Below are 12,945 nucleotides of genomic sequence, written 5' to 3' on the forward strand. Positions count from 1 at the left end.
AGATACGAACAAAATCACCAGAAGTTTTTGTTGTTTCCTCTTTCTTCACTCAATTTTTTAAAAAATCACATTTTTAATATTCTAAGAAGTACAAACAATGTAGTTCCCACTTTATTTTTAATATCCCCAGTGGCTAACCAACCTTTTCAAACCTGCTCATTTGAACTTACCACAGTAAGAAAGAAAAACATAGCACGGGAGATTCAGTGAATGCTAAAAATAATAATGGTCTAAGCCTCTTCTATTTCTGCAATAACATTTGTATTCTTAAATCAACCTGAACTGCTATGTAATTAGCCATACAATAACCTTTACTGATAATGCAGAGAAACTAGTTCCAGAGGGGTAGGAAAATCCTCAAGCTTATCTTCAAGAGGCAAATAAACAATATGTCTTTGTTAATGTCTTAGTCGTGATCAAGGGCTGAATCTTTTCTGACAAAAACACTAGCTATAAAATCATAATTACAATCTATGCTACTAAATAAAACATCAGTTTAGACTTAGTGTAACTGACTGCAAATCTGTCAATGGTATTCTTTTTAACCATGTCTGGATTTGGCATCTTTTTTTCCGAAGGCTTCCAGCTGTTAAACAGTAGTATCAACTGCAAAAGTAAAATGTAGTACGTATTATAAAATAGTAGCCCAGTTTCTTCTTTATTCTATAACACACTGAATTATGCAAGTTAGTTATTATATGTATCATCTCAAGGTTTTGTACCCATCTCTACTTCCTCCCAACATGACCTACTCAGCTTTTAACAAACTTCACCCAATATAGGAAACAGAAGCATAACGCAACACATGCTAATTAGATGTCCTCCAGACTTGGTTATCATCTTCAAAATATTGCAAACCCTAGAGGAAATACACAGAAGTCCTGCAGATAAACTGCTTAGTTGCCTGTACATGATATCACTCTACAGGATAAAGGACAGAAAAAAAATGTCTTCATGTAATTAAGAAAAAAGACCATAGCATAATGTAACATTTTGAGGCCTGAAAGATATACAGACACTGAGATACAAGATCCACAATGGTGTGAACTGGCCTTGCATCTCAATTTCTTAGCTTAAACCAAGTTTTAAACAAACCTGAAGGGAGAATATAAAAAATAATAATAATAACAACAAGCATCTATCAAGATTCCCAAATTATTTAAACTGGAATATTTTATTGCAACACTGACAAAATGCTATATGTTTTGGTTCTGGTCTGTGTTGTACTGCCCTGTCCAAACACTTACTTATTATCACATTTTCTGAATTTTTGTTAGGGTCTAGTTTAACCTATTACATTTTGTTCCATTCAAAGGTATGTAACATAGCTTCCCTACAATGACTGTCACTGCAGAGAAAAAAAACCAAAACAAAACAAAACAATTGAAAGCAAAGCCTTGTTAGTGTAGGTACACCCAGAAATAGCATTCCTTCACAAACAGTTTAGGGAACAAAATTTACTGCCTATATTACTGGAAAAATTACAGTTTAGCAATGTGGCTGTTGCAATCATTCAAGTACGCAAACAACATAGCAATGGTTGAAGCAGTGACTAGAAATGCTGGTATCGTATAAATGGGCCATATCATACCCTTAATTCCTAGCAGCTTGTCCCCACTTTATACGAAAAGACCTCAAGGCAGAAGCAGGGGAAGGAATTTTGAATGCATGGCATTGAAGACATGGCAGCCATATACAGTTACACATAAATGGCCTTTCCTCTCTCCTTCATCAGATATGTTAGCATTCATACTCCTGGTTCTTCTAGCAATATAACTATACACTGAGTAAACTAAATAGTTCACATGAAAAGCATCTCAAAGAGCATCTTATCAAGACTCATCTCACTTGAACAACCTCCGAATGGCACAGTACTTTACAGCACATGTATGGAACTACCAAGTGAAGGCTTTGCAGATCTGAGAAGGGCACACTTTGAAAATGCTGAAAATCTCACCTCTCTCTCTTGCTCTAATTGTATGTATTCATTCCACTCAAGCAGCTTCACAGAAATTCCTCTATCCAACATGATGGTCCCCAGCTTGAGGTTAATAGTATCTAAAGAGCTCCCTATAGCAGAGACAACAGAGGCAAGAGATATTCATAAGCAAATAGAAAAATAAAGCATGCCTGACATCTACAATGTTAGCTGAAGAATGCATGCAATTTTGGAAGAAAAAAAAAAGTATCAGCTGGTTAGCTTCCCAACATAAGAAAATAATAACCTAATCACAACAAAAGTCTGCACAGAGTCACAAAATTAATCAAACTGCTCTGTTACTCTGCAGATCCAAGGTCAACAAAAAGGAACTCTATTAAAAGGTGCAGATGGAAGCAAATGACTACAGACCTGAAAGAATTTCTGAGGGATACCACAGTGCCTCAGAAGTACAGAATGGTTGAGGTTGGAAGAGACCTCTGGAGGTCATCTTGTCCAACCCCCCTGCTCAAGCAGGGCAACCTAGAGGCAGGTGCCCAGGACCATGTCCAGATGGCTTCTGAATACCTCAAGTATGCTACAGCACAGTTCCTAACCGAATAGGGCTCCTAGCACTCAAATACAGCAGGACTGAAGAAAAACAGAACCTCATGGAAGCCAATAAATTGAGAAGTAACACAAGTGATAAAAATCCTAAAGAAAAAGCTTGACATGGAATAGGGAGAATTGTTAGTTGCTGTGAATTTCCAAGGCAAAAAGACCTCCTTTGGAAGTCCCCCATCTCAAAGGATAAGTCTTGAAACATTGTCCTGGATCCAACTTTTTCTGAACACTGTCAGAAGCTGTTCCTGAGAAATGTTACACTACTGCATATACCTGGGGCTGAGCATAATGAACAAACAGCTTCATAGGGACTTGAACTTCCCTTGACTTCTTGCATCCTTCTTTTGCCAATGTTCCTCAGGAGACTGACCCTCATTGGGGACAAAGTGACCCCTCTTAGGAGATTGCTCCTCTTGGTCATATGTCCATGTAATGTCCTCAGGCCTCAGATGAGCTCTTATGTCAAAAGTTTCTGATGTGAATGATGAGAGATGGATGATAGTGGTCATAATATTTTTCAAACAGGATGAAGACTGAAGCTATACCAGACAACCTGAGTCTCAGGGGAATTGTTATGTCAGTTAGTTATGAGCTAGCACAGTGTGGATGTGAACTCCAAACATCCAGTCCATTCATCCAGACCAAAGCAATATGCTAATATGAAACAGGGCCACCACAGGACTTTGCATTAAGAGTGCCATGACTGTACCTACAAACTTTACATCTTTATTAGTCCTTAAATTTTTCTGGAACAGTCTTTCTGCTACCACTGTATTTAGAACTGATGTCTTTCCTCTGCAACCCTACACATTTACCCTAACACCAGGCTGCAAAGTGCACCTGAATCTATTTCAAATCAGAAATGAGAGCAACTGAATTGAAAGACAGCAAGAGCTGGAAAGCTGCTGAAGACTACTGGCTCAAACTTCAGGTAGAGAAAGGCTGGGCACTCTGCCTAAAGACATGGCACCCAGCCTGAAAGCACTGAGTGCAAGTGATAAAGCAAGGGTTTCTCTAGAACAGACAGCAAGACCAGAAAGTCCAGAGGGTGATATCTTGATTATTTCTCCTGCAGTTTTTCTTGGCTCTTTACAAGGAGCTACGTGGGATGTTCTGAAGCAATCACTCAGAAAGAGCATAGCATATCCCAAAGGGCCTTTCCTGTGGTATAGCCCCTGGCACTGCATAACCAAGGTCCCCAACAAGCATAGTGTCCAGTGAATTATCTTCTTTGTCCATAAATGGATATGCCCACTGGAAAAGGGACTAAGCCTTCAAAAGTTAAAGAGGACATAAAAACATAGCTAGGAATGCCATAAAGATGATTAAACATTCACTTGAAGAAAATTTCACTTATTTTAAGCAGGCCTTTATTTTAAGCAGTGGCAAACTCCACAGACAATCCTAAATGATTCTATGATTCCAAATCAGGTGACATACAAAAGGAAAGGGAGATGCGAGATTCTTCCACCCTTCTTTTACATGCAGGAAGCTAAAAAGAGCAAGTGTGAGCATGCCTGTTACAGATTGCTGGGCTGTAACGCCTTAGAATGATAGAATCATTTTGGTTGGAAAAGACCTTTAAGATCATCGAGTCCAACCATCAACCATACCGACTAAACCATGTCCTGAAGTGCCTTGTCTACATGCTTTTTGAATACCTCCAGGGATGGTGACTCAACCACTTCCCTGGGCAGTCTGTTCCAATACCTGACAACCCTTTCAGTAAAGAAATTTCTCCTAATATCTAATCTAAACTTCCCCTGCTGCAACTTGAGGCCATTTCCTCTCATCCTACCACTAGTTACTTGATAGAAGAGACCAGTACCCACCTGGCTACAACCTCCTTTCAGGTAGTTGTAGAGAGCGATAAGGTCTCCCCTCAGTCTCCTCGTCTCCAGACTGAACAGCCCCAGCTCTCTCAGACACTCCTTATAAGATTTGTGCTCCAGGCCCCTCACCAACTTGGTTGCCCTTCTATGTTGCCCTTACTATGTTAGACTGACACAAGCAATGATTTAGAAGGGAGCCACGTAAAGAGAAAAGACAAATAATTCAGTTGCTTGAGTTGAAATTCAAGCACAGACTAAACTAAAAGGTTGATCTTAAAAACAGCAGCAGAAGTTTTAGACAGGATAAACTGAGGTAAGTTAATTCAGAGATTCGATGCCTGTAATCATATTTTTTCATACGACAATATCCAGTGACTGGAAGTTAAAGTTAAAATGTTTTCATGTGAATCTGACTATCAGTACAGATAAATACAGAATGATTTACCAGGAGCTCTGATAAATTTTGCTCCAAAGGACATACTTGACATCCAGTTAATGTTGGGAATGCATAATAAGACCCATGTAAAAAACAAACATTTTCTACACACTAGTTTAGCATTCCCGAGGCATCCATTCTTAGCAATAAATCTGACAGAGCCTCAGTTTAGTATCAGATGGCGATTTAAGTTCATCATAGCTCTTAGGCATAAACATTTTGTAAATAGCTATATAGAGACCAACAGTTCATGCTCATGTGGTCAGCAAGAAGACATCATGCAAGTTACTGAACAAACAATGCCTTCTGAGTGTTGGGAAACAAGGACATTAAAAAATAATTAAACAAATCCACGCTTTTTTGCCTGCCTGAAAATATCCAGCTGTAACAGGACATTATTTGCAAATATATATATAACATATGTGTGTATGTGTATATATATCTAGTTCTCTAAGAGAGATATATCCACACATGTATATCCCTGTATAAAAAAACCTAACTCCATATATATACACCTGCGTGAGTTCTTTGATGATAGGTATTGAGAGATATATATGGATCTTATATATACACATATATATCTCTCAAAGAACTAACTGTATATATATATAAATCCATAAAAATAAAAATTAATTGTTTTCTTCACCTTCACTCAATGGAGGCAAGTTTTCACATGTTTGGAAGTAGCTTGTAACGATGGGAAAGAAATTATGAAGAATATAATGCTCATTTTTGACTGAAGAGCCTGAGGCTCCTGACCATCTATTTATCTTCTGGAGCAAGTTTTTTAAATACATTGCTCTACCTTTGAACAAGATTTGCATGTATTTCCCTATGAAGGCTGTCAGTATGGGAGATGAAGCATAACTCTGAGGTACATGAGCACAAGGCACAGCAGTTAAGGAAGGGCGAGTTCTTACAATGTATCAGTCACATCACATAACCTACTCACACTCATGCCCTGACCTCATGGCCACTGTTTTTTTCATTAGGAAGCTGGCTGTCCTGGCTTCAGCTGGGATAGAGTTAATTGTCTTCCTAGCAGCTGGTACAGTGCTATGTTTTTGAGTTCAGTATGAGAAGAATGTTGATAACACTGATGTTTTCAGTTGTTGCTAAGTAATGTTTAGTCTAAAGTCAAGGATTTTTCAGCTTCTGATGCCCAGCCAGCAAGAAGGCTGGAGGGGCACAAGAAGTTGGGAGGAGACACAGCCAGGGCAGCTGACCCAAACTGGCCAAAGGGGTATTCCATACCGTGTGATACACATCCTGTATATAAACTGGGAGGAGTGGGGGTGGGGGGAATCACCGTTTAGGGACTAACTAGGCATCAATCGGCTGGTGGTGAACAATTGCATTGTGCACCACTTGTATACTCCAATCCTTTTATTATTACTGTTGTCATTTTATTAGTGTTATCGTTATCATTATTCGTTTCTTCTTTTCTGTTCTATCAAACCATTCTTAACCCACAAGTTTTACTTCTTTTCCCAATTTTCTCCCCCATACCACTGGGGGTGGGTGGGGGGGGGTGGGTGGGGTGGCAGTGGGGAAGTGAGCGAGCAGCTGCATGGTGCTTAGTTGCTGGCTGGGGTTAAACCACAACACTGGAATGCAGAGACAGCAAAATACAGGTGAAATACATACTACTGAAAAATCCGAAAGCAGAGGTTCCCTCAGTGAAGAACCCCACCATGGCTGGTTTCTCATCTTCACTAAAGTTCCTAACACACTGCAGCTAAATAAGTCATAAATACCAAATCAGAGTTAGGTGCAGTATGCCCTCTTCCTCTAATATGCAAACTTCACATACATGAAGACCAAAAAAAGGTAATTCAAACAAATCCTCACACCAAATTTTCACAGCTGTGGAGAAACAGAAGCTGTGTGAAACAGAACTGCAATCTCTCAAGAAGGAAACTTACTTTGCCAAGCTTCAACCCTCCGGCTTTACCTACCTTGTCTCTCCTGCCTGCTGGAGAGCTCCCCTTTGCCTAGCCAAAGCACCAGGGATAAAAGAGGAAAATTCATGTGGAAATCGGGGAAAAAGACAACAGTTCTGAGCAGAACTTGCCTGACCTTAACAACACAGACCAAGCACCAAAGGTTGGCCTTAACTTATGGTGGGGGACCAGCCAACCATTACTTTGGCTCAAAACACGGCCATCTAACACCCTCCACTTCCAGAACGCATCTCATACCTACCAAAGGACACAAAGTCTTTCCTTGAGAATATCTGTTTGTCTATACCAAGTACACACCTTCATTTTAGTAGTAAATACTCAACCAATTTCCTTAATTAAATTATAAATACACTTCATGATAAATAGAAGTGAAAAAGTAGAACTTGTCTCATAAATTTGCCAGAGTTTCTGTGAAGAACAGCACCTGAAAACAACATGCCTCTCCTTCGCATCCCACCCAGCATTAAGTTTCTCTGCCATTTGGACTTAACACCTCATACATACAAATGAATCTCTCAAGGAAGTAAAAGCCATCTTGGATTGACTATCATTGGAATGGTTATTTGAAACCAGTAATCACACAATTCTTTTAAATTCTTATCATATTACCAATATTTTATCAGAAACAGATGTTAGCAGCACAACTTAGAATTATGGAACAACTTTTCTTTCAATTTCATAACAAATTAGGCAATGCTTAGTTGATGCATCTGAAAAAAGTTACAGAATCACAAGCCCTAAAGCACAGGGCTGGGTGTCATAATTTAAACCATCATCAGCTGAAACGCAAAGGCATTGGAAACATAACGTTTTACTCTGTGGAACAAACTTCTCTTGCAAATGATAATCTTTATTTGTTAATAAATTCTGAAGTCTCAACAGTAACAAAAAGCTACCCTTTCAATGTCAAAAGCCTAGCAGAATTCTTACAAACTTAATACTGACATTCCCTGAATGTTTACAAATAAGTACTGAAGCAAAAATAAATAATTTTTTTAAAATTTATTTATTTATTTATTTATTTATTGCAGGCCATCTCGGGCATAGCAATCATGAAATGATAGAGTTTTCGATTCGTAACAAAAGCAAAAACGAAGCTAGTGAAGGCAACTACGCAGAAGTCACCTCACCTTGTGAGTCTACTACAGTATTTGAGCCTAGGTAACAGTTCTCCCATTTAAATAGAAAGGAAGATATTTTCAGTGGTTGGCTTTAGCTCCAGATCTGGTGTCTTGGCCCCTAGTAATCCAGTTTACTGCCTTTGAAGTCACTCTGCAAGGCTATTTATAAAAACATAATTGTCAAAGGAAGCTGAAAAAGGTGGAAACTTTTGTCAGTCGCTGAAATTCTGGAGTGTGAAATTGCTTATTTTAGTAACATGCACCAAGAGAGCTTTTGGTCAATGTAATGTTATAACAGGCAAAAAAGAACTTACTGTGTAATTGCCAGGGTTGCCAGTCTCCATCCAGTCACCATTGTGTCTTCCGATAATTGTTACGAGTTAACTGTGTTACAAATGACAATCACTGTAGAACTTTTTCTTCCATTAACAGCAAAGGTTAATTTTATGGAAAATAAGTTCCCTTGAGGTCTGAAAGCTGAGCCAACCATGTTTTTATTTTCTGAATATAGGTAAGTAATCAAGGTAACATCCTAACTAGACTACTAAGTAGCAGTGGGAAAAGAACGCACTCAGTGCATGAAACAATACCTGGAGGACATGTATGGCTCTTAATGGTTTATGAAAATGAACATTATACTCACTGACTTCATCCATAAGAAGAAGATAAAGTACTAAGGGGTCAAGAACAAACTCTACAAAAAGCCAGCCAATGAGCTCAAGTTGCCCCAGGAAGCCAAAATGTGCTGTATCAAAATCCATACCTGTAAGGATTGTCAAAGATATGAAGTCAGAAATACAGACTCCTAATGACTTTTATTTTTTTTTACCCTTGCTCTGCAGTTATGTTAAAATATTTACAAAAGAAGAGATGATAAAGAAAAGGAAACAAAAATGAAGGGGGAGACTGTTTTCATTACAACTTTCTTTCCTGTGTATCTGTACATAACCTAATATTAGTGTTAATAACCCCTGAAGGCACCAAATACTGATTTGCCTTTTTTTTTTTTTTCCAAATATGAGGAAATTGATCTGTATAACATTTGCTGAAGGCAAAGCATGCCTAAATACAGGCCAAACAGTCTTCTTTAAATCACCTGTCAACAACAGATGTAAAAAGTAATCATCACAGGGATCACTTAATCTACCAAAAAAACACTTTCAAGAGGCAGATGAATCAGAACCAGATATAGTTTTGATGCAAAGGGGACGCTTGTAACTGCATCATGTTTTAAGAAGAACACACATATACAATATACAACAAATCTAACATGAAAGGGCAACAGCCTGGCTTTGACGCCCTCTTGCATAAATCAAAGTCTATGAGCAAATGTGCTAAAGCAGGTCTAATGAGAACAGCTTTTGTGAACAGTGAAAAACTGCGGTGTTAAGTAATTTAAATGTTATGCAAGATTCAGGAATAAAGGGTGGGATTAAACTTAGACTACAAGAATGTAGTTAATCTCCCAGTTTCTCTGATGGGGCAAGGAACACCAGAGGCTTTCGATCAAAATGATTGATGTGTCTCGGAAGATAAATCAGAGCACTCCTTCCCAAAGTTTTTAGGTTTTTCCACCCAGCTCTTTGAATGCTATAAATACAAACATGTAATTTTTCCATTTGTTTGGAAGTCAGTACTATTGAGTACATGTACTACAAGTACATGAAAACCACTCAATATACAGGGTCGCTTCGTATCTCTAAGAATCTTTAAAAATAATAATCTGTACCTCTAAAACATTTCAAGACAGACAGAAAGACAGGCTGGCTTCTTGGGAACAGTTTCCTGACAAATCCTCCATCTGCAGACCTTTATGTTCATGTATACTAAAGTAAATTTCTTCTTCCAGAAAGTCTTTTCTTCCCCCCCCCCCCCCCCCCCCCAACCAGTATCACCTCAATAAAACAATTTACAACACTGTTCAAAAACAAGCTGTGCCAACACAAGTGTAACCTACAGAATCAAACTCATTGTTTTGGTAGAAAATTAGCCCATCTCAAAAAAAAAAAAAAAAAAAAAAAAAAAAAAAAAAAAAAAAGCTTTCTATCAAATCAGAAATTTGGATCAGCTCAATGACAATACCAGACAAGTTTGTCAGGTAAGACAAACACAAGACATCATAAAACACTAAGTGCAAAAATCTTGACGCACCTTAGGGGTGTTCCCTTCCATGGCAGAAAGCCGAATTGATTAAATTTTACACTTTCATTAAGTTGGAAGAAAAAGATAGCAAAGGTGTTTAAAGTTTGTGACTATTTTCTCAATGATTTTTGTGAAAGCTTTTTTTTTTTTTCTTTAGGAATTATTTTAAATGTCTCTTTATACAGCTCAAACTCTTGAGAATTTTTGTCTTAAGTTACAGCCATTTTGTGAAAGTTTTCAGAAGAACCCTGGATTACAACGGTTGCAATTGAGGGTGTGACTGTGCCATTCTGGTATAGCTAGAATGGATGGAATCAAGCCATGGCAATATCGATCTTCTGTGTTCATTGACTAAACTTCTCCGGCACCCATACTGCTGTTCCACCACATAATCACTGCTATTGAGACACATCCTAGATAAAACCCATCTACAATAGACATGTTTGTCAGTAACACAGTCACACTTGTGCTGTGTAATCATACTATGGGCATATTAATCCAGTTGATTTTTATCAAAACTCCTTTCAGGCAACACTAAAGCAGCTTTAGGAATCACAGCGCCAGATCAGAAACAGAGCAACAGAATACACTCTCTCCTCCAGCAAGTTAATTTGAAAAAAGAAATATAATAGGTTAAACTTTGTATCAGCTAATTTTGCGCTGAACCAAATCTTAATCTACCCTCACCTGGCATAAAGACAACAAGCCAGCAGCAGAACTACTGCAGCATATGCTTTAGCCGCTTAGAGAAATGCACTTCTGTGCCCACACTCAGTCCAGGCACTATGAATGAATCCAGTATTAAAGGTTATGAACTACAGCCTGAAACAGGAGGTATTTTTTACACAGAGAGGGGTAAACACGTAAACAAGCTCAGAGGCCAGGTATGTTGCTTTGGATACAGATGCACATTAGCGCAGTGTACTGCTTCTGAGCTGGAGCCAAGTCACGTACTGCCCTCTGAGAGCACTGCTGCCTAAGTACCCATCAATTTTTCAGCACCCATCCAGACAGACATGCCCTTTGGCTTTTAGCCTGTGCTACTGTTCATCTGGGACTACGGCAGCAAGACCTTTCTCTAGCACTGTCAGCTTACTGTAGTATTTCCAGTCTAGCAAGAACCTTCTAGCTGCTTCATACTCCACATTTTTTCACAACATGAAAGTGGCATCACATCCAGCTGCTCCAGTCAACATTTACATATGACAATTCGCATGAACGCAAGAAGGATCAACTTTTAAGAAACTTTGTACTGATTTCTCTATACATTTCAATTAATCTGACTGTTTAAAACCACTGCATTCATTAAAGCTCCTCTTTCAGTTTGTTTTAAAAGAACTTACATGTGCTCATTTTCACCCCCCAAAAATCAAATGCTTACCGCTTCTGAATATCAAAAAATACAGTTTGCACAAATTAGTTGTATTATTCAGAGAAACAAAAAACAAGCAAGATGGAGTAACATTCCTCCTTCATCTGACAAAGAATTAAAGAATTTACAGTGCACACACAGTTGCTCTGGAGAAGCTCCTAGAAAAAAGTAAAAGGAAGACAGTATGGGCAAAGCTCACTTGTGTCTGTACGTACCTGCCCAATGTAGACATGCCCTCTGTCCCAAGGTCAGAGTTCATGATTATTACATTTCTTGAGGAACACCCCAGTTGAAACAGATTACTATTTCAACACATGCATGTCAGTTTGCCCATAAATCTTGTGCTTGCTAAATGCTACCTGTTTTAAATTTACCAGTGTAAACATTCAGCATTCTCTCAGCCCAGAGAATACTGGGCTGCCATCCCTATTGCCAAGCCTACATCACTGCACCAGGACAGTGGGAAGTACTGCAGGGGCCATCATAGAACTTCATCAAAGGTCCTCCCCATTAAAATAGTCCTCTGAGAACAGATCACTTCATTATCTTCCAAAACTATTCTAAATTTCTGGGGGAGAATGGAAAATGTAACACACCTGAAACTTCCCAGACTCTCCAGTGTTTCTGTAATTCTCATTATAAATCAGAAGTTCTCGTTAGTTCTGGTGTTCCACCACAACACCAACTTTTTTTTTTTTTTTTTTCATCATCAACAGCATAGCATGGAGTTCAGGAATATACTTTGCAGAGGAGGCTTTTGTTGGTAAAGCAGAGTCTTTCAGGTAGGCAGGCAATGCTAAGCAGTATTTCCAAGAATTATGTCCATGTTTGCTTTTCTGAAACACAAACTAGAAACTGATAATCCATTAAGATTTGAGGTGTTTGGAATGCCATACGTATAATCTCCTGTACAATCAATGTGAATTCTCAGACATGGTAAAGAAGCACAGAGAAGTAGAAATCTGGAGGTTACACTTGTGTTGGCTTTATTTCTTTCCCATGGGAATGCCAATAATGAGAACTTAAATCTGGAATAAAAATTTGGATCCATGCAGCTTTAAAAACAGACCATGCTATCTAAAAACTACAACCTTTTGCTCTACTTTTCTGCAGGTAGACAATACAGCTTTCAAACACAGCTTTTTCTGCCATGGGGTATCAAAAGTACTTCCTATACAGTCTCTCAATTCAGTTTTTAAATAACATAACAACAAAAACTGGCATTAATACAGAAAATTCTAATACAAAAATCACAAACTGCATACCCAAATCACTCGAGTTTAGTTCACAAACTACTGACTGTGTGTTAGAGCTTTGTTTAAGTATTTAGTCAGTAAAATAAAAGGCTGAAATGAAAAAGCCAGGCTGGTTTCATTCTTCTCTAAAACCAGGGTGGTCTACAGGCAATTTTTGATACCCCTGGTGTTGCTGAAGAAACAAAATGAAAACAGGTGCCATCAAATACAAATTAAAGATTTAGTTCTATTTTAAACCACCTTAAAACAAAGTTTCCATAAACTTTTTAACTGATACTAC

The 12,945-nt window shown here is 38.3% G+C and overlaps 1 protein-coding gene across 1 annotated transcript in view; it reads right to left on the minus strand.

The window, feature by feature from the left end:
- The window catches only part of STK3 (serine/threonine kinase 3), a 146,411-nt gene that overhangs the window by 87,980 nt on the left and 45,486 nt on the right, over nucleotides 1-12,945 (minus strand). The gene's annotated exons all lie outside the window — the stretch shown is intronic.

Source organism: Accipiter gentilis, chromosome 2 (genome assembly GCF_929443795.1).
Source record: "Accipiter gentilis chromosome 2, bAccGen1.1, whole genome shotgun sequence".
Taxonomy (NCBI): Eukaryota; Metazoa; Chordata; class Aves; order Accipitriformes; family Accipitridae; genus Astur; species Astur gentilis.